The sequence below is a fragment of the Tursiops truncatus genome, chromosome 16 (genome assembly GCF_011762595.2).
Source record: "Tursiops truncatus isolate mTurTru1 chromosome 16, mTurTru1.mat.Y, whole genome shotgun sequence".
NCBI lineage: Eukaryota > Metazoa > Chordata > Mammalia > Artiodactyla > Delphinidae > Tursiops > Tursiops truncatus.
In genome coordinates, this window is record NC_047049.1 from 63,627,336 (window position 1) to 63,643,585 (window position 16,250).

The following is a 16,250-nucleotide window of genomic DNA, read 5'->3' on the forward strand; positions in this document are numbered from 1 at the left end:
TACAGATAGGAAACTGTGGCCCATGAGTGGTTGCCCAAGGTCACATAGCTAATTAGTGCAGATTCAAGACTATAATTCGTTATATTAGCCTAGTGTTCATGCTAGATTTTGTTGCCCTCATGTATTCTTTGTTAGTCTCTGGCTCAGTGGCATGTAGATCTAGAAGTGTGTATATGGCAGTAGAGAGAGCCAACGGTAGGGGAGAGTTGTGAGTTGAATGTTGAAAGCCTATGAGATGTCAGATGCTGAATATATTGTGGTGGATGATTTTTGTTCTTTTTTCCAGTATCCATCCTCCCAACGGGTAATGACACTTCAATTGCACTTAAGGAGGACCACCCCTCCCCACTGGATGCAAACTTACTTCGCCTGTTTATCAAGGTATTCCACCCTGCTCTAGGTAAGGGGTGGGCATGTGACTTATATTGGTTTTCTGTTGTTGCATAATAAATTACCACAAACTTAGTGGCATAAAACAACATGAATTTACTAGACTCACAGACCAGTTTTCTTATAACTTTAAGGAATTATAACTATAACACTGTCCTGCTTCTTTATAAAAGAATGCTGTCTGTTATTAATTCTGATTTCTCTTTGGGGCTATTAAATTATATAGGAAAATCAAGTGTTGACCTTAGGGAGTTCATCTATGCTCACACATTAAATATACAAACATGTCTCCTAAAGCCATGTTTTGGGAGTTTTTGTTGGATAGCAATACATAACTAATGAATTCAGTCCCCCCACCCCATAACTAGATTCTTTTGCTCTCCCTTCCATGTTTCTATCAAATGTTTCCTGTTCACCCAGCATGTGGGAGAGTACTCATGATTCATGAAAATGCCTAGTACAGTGCTTAATTTTTTAGTAGGTACTTGATACTTGATAGTTCTCTTTTTATTATGAAAACAATATAATAATGTTGATAAAAAGTTTGAAAAAATAGAAAAAACTCAACCTGACCCACCTAAGCCTTTTTTTTGTTTTGTATTTCTACTTTGTCTTTCTCCTTATACTTACATATGTTTTTGCATAGTTTTTTTTTTAAAGGAATTTTGCCTTTTTAAAAAAAATTTTTTTTATTTATTTATGGCTGTGTTGGCTCTTCGTTTCTGTGCGAGGGCTTTCTCTAGCTGCGGCAAGTGGGGGCCACTCCTCAACGCGGTGCGCGGGCCTCTCACTATGGCGGCCTCTCTTGTTGCAGAGCACAGACTCCAGATGCGCAGGCTCAGTAATTGTGGCTCACGGGGCTAGTTGCTCCGCGGCATGTGGGATCCTCCCAGACCAGGGCTTGAAACCTTGTCCCCTGCATTGGCAGGCAGACTCTTAACCACTGCGCCACCAGGGAAGCCCTTTGCATAGTTTTAATTGTGTGTGTTTGATGGTTTTTCTGCTTTTGTTTTATAGAGATAGATTCATGTAACATAAAATTGACCATTTTAACCGTTAAAGTGTACACTGCAGGGGCTTCCAGTACATTCATGATGTGCAACCATCACCATTATCTACTACAGAACATTTTCATCATTCTAGAAGGAAACCCTGTACCCATTAAGCACTCATTCCCCACTTCTCCACTCTCTCCCTTCTCTGCCAATCACTAATCTGTTTTCTGCCTCTATGGGTTTGCCTGCTCTGTACATTGCATATAAATGGAATCATATGATGTGTGGATTTTTGTGTCCAGATTTTCACTTAGCATGATGTTTTCAAGGTTCATATGTGGTTATACAATGTATCACTACTTCATTTCTTTATTTTTGTGTGTTTGTTTTGACAATAATTTACTGTGTTGCCTTTAAAAATTGTGATAAAATATGCATAACATAAAATATGCCATTTTAACTATTTTTAAATGTACAATTGAGGGGCATTGAGTACAATTACAGTGTTGTACAACCATCACCACTATCCATTTCCAGAACTTTTTCATCATTCCAAATGGAAATTCAGTACCTATTAAATATTCTTCCCTCCCTCCAGCCCCTGGTAACCTCTGTTTTCCTTTCTGTCTGTATAGGTATCTCGTATAAGTAGAATCATACCATATTTATCCTTTTGTATCTGGCTTATTTCACTTAATATTTCCAAGGTTTATCCATCTTGCAGCATGTATCATAATTTCCTTTCTTTTTTGGCGGAATAATATTCCATTGTATGTGTATAGCACCACATTTTGTTTATCCATTTGTCTAATGATGGATACTTGGGTTGTTTCTATCTTTTGCTTGTTGTGAATAACGCTGCTGTCAACATTGGTGTACAAGTATCACTTCATTTCTTTTTAAGGTTGAATAATATTCCATTGAATAGGTATACTGCATTTTGTTTATCTACTCACCATTGGGTTGTTTCTACTTTTTGGCTATAATTATGAATAATGCTGCTATGAGCATTCATGTACAAGCATTTGAACATCTGTTTTAAGTTCTCATGGGTAGATACCTAGGATTGGAATTGTGGGGTCATAGGGTACTTTTATTTTTAACTCTTTGAGGAACTGCCAAACTGTTTTCCAGTGGCTGCATCATTTTACACTCCCATCAGCAATGTATGAGGGTTCCAATTTTTCTACATTCTAACCAACACTTACTTTCCATTTTTAAAAACTATAGCATCTTAGTAGGTATGAAGTGGTATCTCACTTCATACCTACTAAGGTTAGATTTGTGTTTCCCTAATGACTAATGATGTTGAGCTATTTCCATGTGCTTATGGGCCATTAGTGTATCTCCTTTGAAGAAATGTCTATGTAAGTCCTATGCCTATTTTTTAAAATCAAAAAATTAATTGATATATAACATTGTGTAGGTTTAAGGTATACAATGTGTTGATTTGATACATTTATATATTGCAATATGATTACCATCATAGCATTAACTTACATCTCTATAACATCACGTAATTATTATTTCGTTTTTTATGGTGGGAAAAATTAAGATCTAGTCCCTTTGAAATCTGTAATACAGTGTGTTTCCTATAGTCACTATGTTGTGCATTAGATCTTCAGGACTTATTTATCTACTAGTTCCAAGTTTGTTCCCTTAAATAACATCTCCCCAATTTCCCTACCCCCAGCCCCTGGTAACAACTATTCTAGTCTCTATTTTCATGAATACAGCTTTAAAAATATTCCACATATTAGTGATATCATACAGTATTTGTCTTTCTCTGTCTGAGAAAGACATTACTTAACATTATGCCCTCAAGGGCCATCTGTGTTGTCACAGATTCCTTTGCCCATTTTTGAACTAGATTTTTGTGGGGTTCCTTTTTTTGGTGTTAACATAACTTAAAAATATATCATATTCTCTGTTTGTGTCACCGTGGTTTTTGTTTTAATGGTTGCATGATAGTCCGACTGGATGTATTATATTTCATTTTCTTATTGTTTTGTCTCTTACTCTTCCTAATTCAACATCAGTTCCAGACTGTAGATTCTTATATTATCGTGTTTCTATTTTGCACATACACTCTTTCCCAAATTTGAGATATGTTAATGCACCATTTTTCAGAGGGCCCTCTGCAGAACACCTGCACCAGGATTACCCAGGTGAATGTGTGCATGTATGTATCTGTGTGTGCATGGGGGAGCATGTTGAAAATTCACATTTCCAGGCCTTGTTCTAGGGCTTTCATATTAGAATGTGTGGGGACATTGCTCGTCTTTATTTATTGTTTTAAATTTTTTAAATTTTAACTTAAGTTTTAATTTTTTTGGGGGGGACATTGCTTGTCTTTAGAAACAGTGATACATATTACTTGGAGAAATACTACGTACTTTTAATAAAGCTACATTTTTCCATTTACCCTACCTTAAAGATATTTCCATGTTGATATGTTTAGCCAGCTACATCATCACTTTAATGTCCATATCGTAGGACATTTAGATTATTTGTAGTTATTCATGGTTGCAAGCCATGTTGCTTGCTTCCTTGTACACATGCATCTTTAAATACTAGACTGGTTATTTGGGAAAAATCCCTAGATATGCAATTTCTGGTCAAAAGTATGTATTTTTAAAAAGGTATTGGTACTTGTTGTCAAATTGCCCTTCAGAGATGTTTTCCCAATTTGTTTTCACACCAAAAGTGTCTTAGTGTGTGTTTCTCTGCACTCTTGACTTTCTTGTGCCCACACTCTTATCATTCTGCTAAATTTTGATAATAAACAATAAAAAGTATCTTCTTGTTGTTTTGATTAATTAAGTGAATTCTCCTTTATGCAGTAGGTAAAATCCTTCATATTATTTTCTTCTGCTAGATTATTCACTCTTTCAGGATCAGATATGTTTTTGAGTCTTATGTTTCTTTGTATGTGTCCTTACTGGAGGCTTGTCCTAGGTAAGCACTCAATAAATTTTTATCTGTTTGATTTGAATTCCCAGCAACAGCAGATTCTTCAACTCTCGCTTCCAGATTCAGCACACGTTATATGATTGTTGATGTTTCAGTCCCATCTGCACACTGATTCTGACCATAGTCGTGGTCCATCTTCACACAGTTCTTAGGTTAATATTTTTTAAAAAAAGACAATTAATTTGAATTAATTAAAATGTAGCATTAATATCTGAACAAAGGTTAAAGGAAGTTTAATTGACTGGCCAGAAAAAGAGAAAGGGAAAGGGTTATTTAATAAGATCTCAAGTCTATAAGTGGGTATTACATAAATGATAGAAGGAGCTGAAACTGCTCCTGGAAGAGTTTAGGCTGGATATAATAAAAACAATCCTAGTGTGGTTGTTCTGAGACAAAATAAATTCCCTGGTGGAGGGTAAGTGTTTTCTGAAAATCTGTCTCCTTCTTAATGGTCCAGATGCAGCCTTTTCATGGAAAGGGAAACTTTTAGTCTGAAGGATAGGGACTGTGGCTTCTGCTTTTGTTTTTTAATCTCTTAAGGCCAGTGTCAAATTTAGGTTCTGGCCATGAGGGAGCTCCCAGAATGTTCACTTATAAGTGTTACTAAAACATCAATGGCAAGTAATGGGATGGAGAAGGTGTTTTCCTGAATGGCTCTCAGGAAGAAAAGTAAATATGGTAGGAAGGAGTAAAACACTTGGAGTGATGGGAAGGGCTAATCATGGGGTATTTGTGGGCAACATGCTCCAGTAATGAAAGATGTTGCTGAGATTGGTTCAGGATGGTGGAGTAGAAGGAGGTGCTCTCACTCCCTCTTGCGAGAGCACTGGAATCACAACTAACTGCTGAACAATCATCGACAGGAAGACACTGGAACTCACCAGAAAAGATACCCCACATCCAAAGACAAAGGAGAAGCCACAATGAGATGGTAGGAATGGCGCAATCACAATAAAATCAAATCCCATAACTGCTGGGTGGGTGACTCACGAACTGGAGAACACTTATACCACAGAAGTCCATCCACTGGATTGAAGGTTCTGAGCCCCACGTCAGGCTTCCCAACCTGGGGGTCCAGCAATGGGAGGAGGAATTCCTAGAGAATCAGACTTTGAAGGCTAGCGGGATTTGATTGCAGGACTTTGACAGGACTGGGGGAAAGAGAGACTCCACTCTTGGAGGGCACACACAAAGTAGTGTGCGCATCGGGACCCAGGGGAAGAAGCAGTGACCCCACAGGAGACTGAACTAAACCTACCTGCTAGTGTTGGAGGGTCTCCTGAAGAGGCATGGGGTAGCTTTGTCTCGCGGTGAAGACAAGGACACTAGCAGCAGAACTTCTGGGAGGTACTCCTTGGCGTGAGCCCTCCCAGAGTCCACCATTAGCTCCACCAAAGAACCCGGGTAGGCTCAGTGTTGGGTCACATCAGGCCAAACAAGCAACAGGGAGGGAACCCAGCCCCACCCATCAGAGGAGAAGCGGATTAAAGTTTTACTGAGTTTTGCCCACCAGAGCAACAGCCAGCTCTACCCACCACCAGTCCCTTCCATCAGGAAACTTGCACGAGCCTCTTAGATAGCCTCATTCAGCAGAGGGCAGACAGCAGAAGCAAGAAGTCCTGTAGGCTGTGGAACAAAAACCACATTCACAGAAAGATAGAGAGGATGAAAAGGCAGAGGGCTATGTACCAGATGAAGGAACAAGATGAAACTCCAGAAAAACAACTAAATGAAGTGGAAATAGGCAAGCTTCCAGAAAAAGAATTCAGAATAATGACAGTGAAGATGATCCAGGACCTCAGAAAAAAAATGGAGGCAAAGATCGAGAAGATGCAAGAAATGTTTAACAAAGACCTAGAAGAATTAAAGGACAAACAAACAAAGAAGAACAATACAATAACTGAAATGAAAGTTACACTAGAAGGAATCAATAGCAGAATAACTGAGGCAGAAGAACAAATAAGTGACCTGGAAGACAGAATGGTGGAATTCACTGCCGTGGAACAGAATAAAGAAAAAAGAATGTAAAGAAATGAAGACAGCCTATGAGACCTCTGGGACAACATTAAACGCAACCACATTCACATTATAGGGGTCCCAGAAGGAGAAGAGAGAGAGAAAGGACCCGAGAAGATATTTGAAAAGATTGTAGTTGACAACTTCCCTAACATGGGAAAGGAAATAGCCACCCCAGTCCAGGGGGCACAGAGAGTCCCATACAGGATAAACCCAAGGAGAAACATGCTGAGACACATAGTAATCAAATTGGCAAAAATTAAAGAAAAAGAAAAATTATTGAAAGCAGCAAGGGAAAAATGACAAATGACATACAGGGAACTCCCATAAGGTTAACAGCTGATTTCTCAGCAGAAGCTCTACAAGCCAGAAGGGAGTGGCATGACATATTTAAAGTGATGAAAGGGAAGAAGCTACAACCAAGATTACTCTAGCCGGCAAGGATCTCATTCGGATTCAACAGAGAAATCAAAAGCTTTACAGACAAGCAAAAGCTAAGAGAATTCATCACCACTAAACCAGCTCTACAACAAATGTTAAAGGAACTTCTGTAAGTGGGAAACACGAGAAGAAAAGGACCTACAAAATCAAACTCAAAACAATTAAGAAAATGGTCATAGAAACATACATATCGATAATTACCTTAAACGTGAATGCATTAGCTGCTCCAACCAAAAGACACATGCTTGCTGAATGGATACAAAAACAAGACCCATATGTATGCTGTCTACAAGAGACCCACTTCAGACTTAGGGCCACATACAGACTGAAAGTGAGGGGTGGAAAAAGATATTCCATGCAAATGGAAATCAAAAGAAAGCTGTAGTAGCAATACTCATATCAGATAAAATAGACTTTAAAATAAAGAATGTTACAAGGGAGAAGGAAGGACAGTACATAATGATCAAGGGATCAATCCAAGAAGAAGATATAACAATTATAAATATATATGCATCCAACATAGGAGCACCTCAATATATAAGGCAACTGCTAACAGCTATAAAATAGGAAATCAACAGTAACACAACACTAATGGGGGACTTTAACACCTCGCACCAATGGACAGATCATCCAAACAGAAAATTAATGAGGAAACACAAGCTTTAAATGACACAATAGACCAGATAGATTTAATTGATATTTACAGGACATTCCACCCAAAAACAGCAGGTTACATTTTCTTCTCAAGTGTGCATGGAACATTCGCTAGGGTAGATCACATCTTGGGTCACAAATGAAGCCTCAGTAGAGTTAAAAAAATTGAAATCCTATCAATCATCTTTTCTGACCACAATGCTATGAGATTAGAAATGAATTACAGGAAAAAAAGGTAAAAAATACAAACACATGGAGGCTAAACAATACATTACTAAATAACCAAGAGATCACTGAAGAAGTCAAGGGGGAAATCAAAAAATACATAGAGACAAATGCCAATGAAAACACGACGATCCAAAACCTATGGGATGCAGCAAAAGCAGTTCTAAGAGGGAAGTTTATAGCATTACAAGCCTACCTGAAGAAACAAGAAAAATCTCAAATAATCTAACCTTACACCTAAAGGAACTAGAGAAAGAAGAACAAACAAAACCAAAAGTTAGCAGAAGGAAAGAAATCATAAAGATCAGAGCAGAAACAAATGAAATAGAAACAAAGAAAACAATAGCAAAGATCCATAAAACTAAAAGCTGGTTCTTTGAGAAGATAAACAAAATTGACAAACCATTAGCCAGACTCATCAAGAAAAAGAGGGAGAGAACTCAAATCAATAAAATTAGAAATGAAAAAGGAGAAGTTACAACAGTCACCACAGAAATACAAAGCATCCTGAGACTACTACAAACAACTCTATGCCAATAAAATGGACAAACTGGAAAAAATGGACAAATTCTTAGAAAGGTATGACCTTCCAAGACTGAACCTGGAAGAAATAGAAAATATGAACACACCAATCACAAGTAATGAAATTGAAACTGTGATTAAAAATCTTCCAAGAAACAAAAGTCCAGGGCCAGATGGCTTCACAGGCAAATTCTATCAAACATTTCGAGAAGAGCTAACACCCATCCTTCTCAAGCTCTTCCAAAAGATTGCAGAGGAAGGAACACCCCCAAACTCATTCTGTGAGGCCACCATCACCCTGATATCAAAACCAGATAAAGATAGTACAAAAAAAGAAAATTCCAGACCAATATCACTGGTGAATATAGGTGCAAAAATCCTCAACAAAATACTAGCAAACAGAATCCAACAACACGTTAAAAAGATCATACACCATGATGAAGTGGGATTGATCCCAGGGATGCAAGGATTCTTCAATATATGCATATCAATCAATGTGATACACCATATTAACAAATTGAAGAATAAAAACCTTACGATCATCTCAATAGATGCAGAAAAAGCTTTTGACAAAATTCATCACCATTTATGATAAAAACCCTCCAGAAAGTAGGCATAGAGGGAAGTTACCTAAACATAATAAAGGCCATATATGACAAACCCACAGTGAACATCATTCTCAGTGGTGAAAAACTGAAACCATTTCCTCTAAGATCTGCAACAAGACAAGGATGTCCACTCTCACCACTCTTATTCAACATAGTTTTGGAAGTCCTAGCTACGGCAATCAGAGAAGCAAAAGAAATAAAAGGAATACAAATTGGAAAAGAAGAAGTAACACTGTCACTCTTTGCAGAAGACATGATACTATACATAGAGAATCCTAAAGATGCCACCAGAAAACTACTAGAGCTAATCAATGAATTTGGTAAAGTTGCAGGATACAAAATTAATGCACAGAAATCTCTTGCATTCCTATACACTAAGGCTGAAAAATCTGAAAGAGAAATTAAGGAAACACTGCCATTTACCATTGCAACAAAAAGAATAAAATACTTAGGAATAAACCTACCTAGGTAGACATAAGACCTGTATGCAGAAAACTATAAGACACTGATGACAGAAATTAAAGATGATACAAATCGATGGAGAGATATACCATGTTCTTGGATTGGAAGAATCAATATTGTGAAAATGACTATACTACCCAAAGCAATCTACAAATTCAATACAATCCCTATTAAATTACCAGTGGCATTTTTTATGGAACTAGAACAAAAAATCTTAAAATTTGTATGGAGACACAAAAGACCCCAAATAGCTAAAGCAGTCTTGAGGGAAAAAAACGGAGTTGGAGGAACCAGACTCCCTGACTTCAGACTATAGTATAAAGCTACAGTAATCAAGACAATATGGTACTGGCACAAAAACATATATATCAATGGAACAGAATAGAAAGCCCAGAGATAAACGCACGTACCTATGGTCAACCAATCTATGACAAAGAGGCAAGGATATACAATGGAGAAAAGACAGTGTCTTCAATAAGTGGTGCTGGGAATACTGGACAGCCACATGTAAAAGAATGAAATTAGAACAATTCCTAACACAAAGCACAAAAATAAACTCAAAATGGATTAGAGATCTAAATGTAAGACACTATAAAACTCTTAGAGGAAAACATAGGAAGAACACTCTTTGACATAAATCACAACCAGATTTTTTGGGTCCACTTCCTAGATTAATGGAAATAAAACCAAAAATAAACAAATGGGACCTAATGAAACTTCAAAGCTTTTGCAAAGCAAAGGAAACTACAAACAAGATGAAAAGACAGCCCTCAGAATGGGAGAAAATATTTGCAAACGAATCAATGGACAAAGGATTAATCTCCAAAATATATAAACAGCTCAATATTAAAAAAACAAACAACCCAATCCAAGAATGGGCAGAAGACCTAAACAGACATTTCTCCAAAGAAGACATACAGATGGCCAAGAAGGACATGAAAAGCTGCTCAACATCACTAATTATTAGAGAAATGCAAATCAAAACTACAATGAGGTATCACCTCACACCAGTTAGAATGGGTATCATCAGAAAATCTACAAACAACAAATGCTATAGAGGGTGTGGAGAAAAGCGAACCCTCTTGCACTGTTGGTGGGAATGTAAATTGATATAGCAACTATGGAGAACAGTATGGAGGTTCCTTAAAAAACAAAATAGAATTATCATATGACTCAGCAATCCCACAACTGGGCATATACCCAGGGAAAACCATAATTCAGAAAGACATAAGCACCCCAGTGTTCATCGCAGCACTGTTTACAATAGCTAGGTCATGGAAGCAATCTAAATGCCCATTGACAGATGAATAGATAAAGAAGAAGTGGTACATATATACAATGGAATATTACTCAGCCATAAAAAGGAACGAAACTGGGTCATTTGTAGAGACGTGGATGAATATAGAGACTCATACAGAACGAAATAAGTCAGAAAGAGAGAAACAAATATCGTATATTAACACATATATGTGGAACCTAGAAAAATGGTACAGATGAACTGGTTTGCAGGGCAGAAATTGAGACACAGATGTAGAGAACAAATGCAAGGACATCAAGGGGGTGGTGGTGGTGATGTGATGAATTGTGAGATTGGGATTGACATGTATACACTAATGTATAAAATGGATAACTAATAAGAGCCTGCTGTTTAAAAAAATAAAATTCAAAAAGAAAAAAAATTATGTTGCTAAACTACTTTCTAAGGAAGGTGTGTCCAGTAGGTACTTTTCAAGGAAGGTGAGTCCAACTCTTCCTTTGCTAAGGGGCAAGTACAAGTTTAGGGCCAGTACTGAATTGTTTCTAGCAATAGAAGAGAATACACATCACCAGAAGTCCTCCTTGTGGCCCTTCTCCAAGCAGAGAACAGCCTCTTCCCTAAATGTTGAATAAAGGCACTGAGGTGGGATATGGATGTGATCTCAGGAATGGAGAGCAGGTTGAGGGTGAGTGTTGAGGGATACAGAATTCCACTGTAGATGTATATTATATTTGAAATGCCTTTGACACATTCAAATAGATTTATCATGATTTGACTTGGTACCCTTTCAGGAAAAATCAAATCTTTTGAACTGGAAGTATAATAGCAACTTGTCATAGAAAATTTATGTGGGCCAGTTCATTTTTTAATGTCAGCTTTTTCAAAACTGAATTTTACTGATTTTTAAATTAAAAATTTAAATAAATATATGTAATACAGGTACATGTGTAACTCATTACAATTTCTACTGCATTATTATTTTTTATTTTTGAGCAAGTATCTGTATTACATAGCTAAACATTTATATTTTTAGCTATGTAATAGGCAACAGGGGACTGTGAACCCACTATTGTTCCCATCTTGGTGCGTTTCTCCCATGAACACTCTCCCAGGTTTGGTGTGTTTGCTGTCTGATCATTTAGGAGCTGGACTTGTTTGCTCAACTGTACAATTTTAATGGAGTCTTGAGAGGGAGAGAAGATAAGGGTGTGATCAATTTGCCATCCTTAACTTATTTCTTAATATTTTCTTTATAAGTTACAATGCACAGTTTTAATACTCAGGTCTTATAGAGTTACATGGACAAATGAAAAGATAATGAGAAACTAACATGTTGTGAGAGAGACTGTAAGTTAGAAGAAATTTTATCTAATTTTATACTCTGTGAGAATATCTCAATTACAAAAGTGCTGCCCAAATTTTGTGTTGTTGGCTTATTATTCGAGTAAATATGTAATAAGTAAGGCCATTGTATCACTGATGGGCTCTTATTTATTTATTTATTTTTATCTTAAAACAGAGTACATTTTTAATTAGGAAGTTGTATCAATAATAAGTGCTTAGAACACATAAAGTGGCTTCTCAGTTTGGGTGAAATTAGTAACATAAGGTTTTTACTCATCAAGAAGATAAAGTAAACAATGGTTGTAAAAATTATGATTTTTGAGATTTTATGACACTTTCTTTTCTAAGACTATGTACCACTCAGATATATGCGTAAAGTTTTACTCAGAAATTTTTGAAAATTTCTCTAGAATTATGAATACTGTGCGAAGTCAGACTGGGACTGTCCCTCCAAGAGATAAGGGAGAGTAGATGAAGAAACAGGTGGGTGGGAGACACCAATCAAATTAAATACTTTTGCGAGGTTAGCATTCAAGATTATTTGGCCATAGGGTTATACATAAGAAAGCTAACATTTTCCTTTTAAAAGTTTTTTTCGTCTTCTAATATGCCAGGAGAAAGAATCTTAAAAGGGCTTGGAAATTGTGAAAGTTGTGCTGAGTTTTGGTTTTGCTTTTACATATTTTTTTAATTGACGTGAAATTGACAAAACAAAAATCAACCATTTTAAAGTGAACAATTCAGTGTATTTAGTACACGCACAGTGTTGTGCAACCATCACCACTATCCAGTTCCAAAACAGTTTTATCATCCCCAAAAGATTACCAAATCTTGATACTGATTCTTTTCTTAGGACATAAACTTGTACATTGGCTTCAAAATTTAGCTTAATATATCAGCCACTGTGGAAACCAGCCAATTTATTATATTCTGACCATTCAGTTCCTTCAGAACTGTACTGTACACAGTTTATATTTTCTTATCAGAAAATCATAAAAGAATATTAATGTCCTTCCTTCCTATTGTGTTCTTTGAATCTAGCAATGTAGAAATTAAACTAGAACATAGTATTCAAAAATTAGATTACCATTGTCTTTATTGTTTTTTGTTTTAGTATATTTAGAAGTGTACTGCTACAGGACTTTGAAAACGTAGGCTACAGAGTAGGCATATCTCATAAAGAAATGGTTCGTTTAACAAATAAGTTAATGGATCTGTAAATGTTTCTGCTTTTTTTTTTTTTTTTAAACCAGCACATTATACTCTCATTTGTCACATGCTATAGGATGATCATCATTGTCATTCCATGATGGAGATTCTCCTTTGAACAGGGCTTAAAGTGGGTGGCATTTCATGGAGAATAATTTCTGGTACCATTGGTTGGGGTGGGGGTGGGGAGTAGAAGAAAAGGGAGTAGGGAAGGGGGGGTGGAGTAGGGAAGGGAGTAGGGAGACTGCTTTTATCTTTTCATTTTCTCCTAAAACTCTATTTTTAAAAATTAGATTGCCTTCAAATTCCTGCTTTTCTTATTAACAGCTGTTTGTTTATTTTGTAAATGAGATTTAGAAATTAATAAGGAAGCTTCAAAGGAAGCAACGTTCTCTCTGGAAAGCAGATTCTCGCCAGCTTTGGTTAGTTGTGGGTAGCAGTTAAGCCAAATTTGTTGTGTTATTCTGTCAATCAAATATACAGATTGTATACTTCTACAAATTTTAGAAAATACGATCTATACAGTTTTAAACATTGGTCTTTTTTGGACTTAACATTATGGAATAAGCATTATTCCATAAAAGTACTTCGTAAATGTCATTAAAAGTATGTTGCTGCTTAAAAGTTCATAATTTCATTCTGTTTATTTTCCATATTTGTACTGTGGAAGGTTATGTTTTTAGAAGGAGAGAGGAGGGAGCAGTTCCTTGCCTGCAGTGTTATTTTTGAATATACTTACTAATATCTTCTCATGTTGTCAAAGAGGCATAGACAAATTTGGTAAAACTGTGAAGCAGGCAATTTTTGGTGTTTAAAAATGATAATTAATTACAATTTTGTGTTTTTCATTTCACGTCTTTTCCTTTTGTGACCTCCTTTTAGGAGTGTGTACTTCCCATCTCCTCAGTTTACTGACCCTTTTGCTGCTCAGTGTCTCATTCTTCTGGTCTGGTCCTTTTTGATTCACTTCTTCCATTAAATATTTTCACAGTGTTTTCAGGTCCTATCTTAAAGCCTTTAAAGGCAGGAATTTGGAGACTATGATAAATAATTGAAGAAGGTATTTTCCTTTTCCTTGCCTTTAATCTCAGCATAGAGGTGCTTGCTTACTTGAGTTTAGGGGTTAATAGAGGGCCTGTGGAATCAGATAAACCATCTCTCCACTTATTAGCTTTCTGTCTTTGGCAAACAAATACCTTTGAGCTTAGACTAGCTAATCTAACAGCCTAATAATCTAACAGTATCTAATTTAGAAATGTGAGCATTACATTATATCTAAATTATAATTTATAGATGTGAGCATTACTTTATATCTAAAGTGCTAGTATAATGTCTGACATAATACATCTTCAATAACTGTTAGATATTACTTTTAGAGGTGCTATTAGTGTTTGTTTAACTCTAGAGCCATCTTTGTACAGTTGCTGAGATTCCTGGTTTTAGCTCTTCATTTTTGTGACTAATAATGCTTAAATTGTTTATATTTCATGTTAATGGAAAACTGGCTCTACTTTTCCCTACATTTACATTTAAACTTTAAAATTTTATGGAAAAGATGTTTTAAGAAGGCATTATCTCAGATTCCTGTTTAATTTTTCTTTTTTTAAAACTCAAACGTATAAAAAACTGTCTTTCAGACAAAATTATCTTTGGTAATTTTATTTTATTTTATTTTTTTGCGGTACGCGGGCGTCTCACTGCTGTGGCCTCTCCCGCCGCGGAGTACAGGCTCCGGACGCGCAGGCTCAGCGGCCATGGCCCACGGGCCCAGCCGCTCTTTGGCATGCGGGATCCTCCTGGACCGGGGCACGAACCCGCGTCCCCTGCATCGGCAGGCGGACTCTCAATCACTGCGCCACCAGGGAAGCCCTGGTAATTTTATTTTTATTGTCTTTATAATATTACAGATTTCCTAGAAATTTGTGGAGAAAAGCATATATTAGTGTACTATTAATTATAAGCTCATTTAATATTTTCCTTGTAATCTGCGAATGTGCTTAGTTCTTAGACATCATAACTTAAAATACTAAACTGAAAAATAAAGAAGGGAATTCCCTGTTGGTCCAGTGGTTAGAACTCCATGTTCTCACTGCTGAGGGCCTAAGTTCGATTCCTGATTGAGGAACTAAAATCCCACAAGCTGCGCAGTGCGGCCAAAAAAAAAAAAAAAAGAATCATGATTGGGCTTTATTCTTATTTTGTATAATTTTTGGGATTTTGGGCAAATGTGTGTTGACTCCAAGAAAGCTGTTTATCATGAGTTACTCATATAAGTGATTATAGTTATCTGTTCTCTCCCTGTGCAGAGTGAGCAGAGTGCAACACTTTGACCTATTAAATTTATTCATTTACTTAGCAACCATTTATTGAGTGAGTATTATGTATTAGGTACCATGCTTGGTGCTAGTCTGATAAGCATGGGTAAGATATGGTAGAGTTCATTCTTTTGCGGAGAAATATGTTCACAAGTAATTTTGATACAAAGTGCTGAGTTGTATAATAGAGGTATGTAGAAGGTGGTATAGAAGCATGTGGTTGGCACATTTAACTTGGCATTTAACTTAGGTGGGGAACAAGGAGCACTGATTGATAGTTGTAGATGAGGCCAGGCAATTAGGTAAGACTTGTCAAAGACAATGTTTGACTGAGCTGGGCATTGAATAAAAGAAACAAGTTCAGAGGGGCCCAGGCTGGTATGTCTGAGGGAACAGAGAGCGGGGTATAAAAGGACCACTGGTGTCATTTGTAGATGACATAGGAATCAACCGAGAAATGTAGAACTAAGGAAAGTTCTGAGAGATTGCCAGATATGAGATCAGCTTACAAAATTAATAGTATTTCTCTATACCCATCACAACCAACTAGAAAATATAATAAAAAGATCCATTCATAATATAACAATATCTTTAACATATCTAGGAATACACAAAATCTCTGTGGCAAAAACTTTGAAACCCTAAGACAAGACAAGCTGAATAAATGGAGGTGTATCCCGTACTGGATGGAACATGTTAATAAATATGTCAGTTTTCCCTTAATGTATAAATTAGTTGCAATTCCAATTAAAATTACAGTTGGATTTTTTAAAGAATTTGATACATTTACTCTAAAATTTATGTGGAATAATAAAGGTACAAGAATAGCTAAGCTAGC

At 36.5% G+C, this 16,250-nt stretch overlaps 1 protein-coding gene across 1 annotated transcript in view; it reads left to right on the plus strand.

The window, feature by feature from the left end:
- CTNNA3 (catenin alpha 3) overlaps positions 1-16,250 on the plus strand; it is a 486,398-nt gene that overhangs the window by 1,945 nt on the left and 468,203 nt on the right. The window contains exon 2 of the mRNA XM_073793552.1: positions 287-400. The gene's annotated coding sequence lies outside the window, so the exon portion shown is untranslated. The remainder of the gene's footprint in view (positions 1-286; positions 401-16,250) is intronic.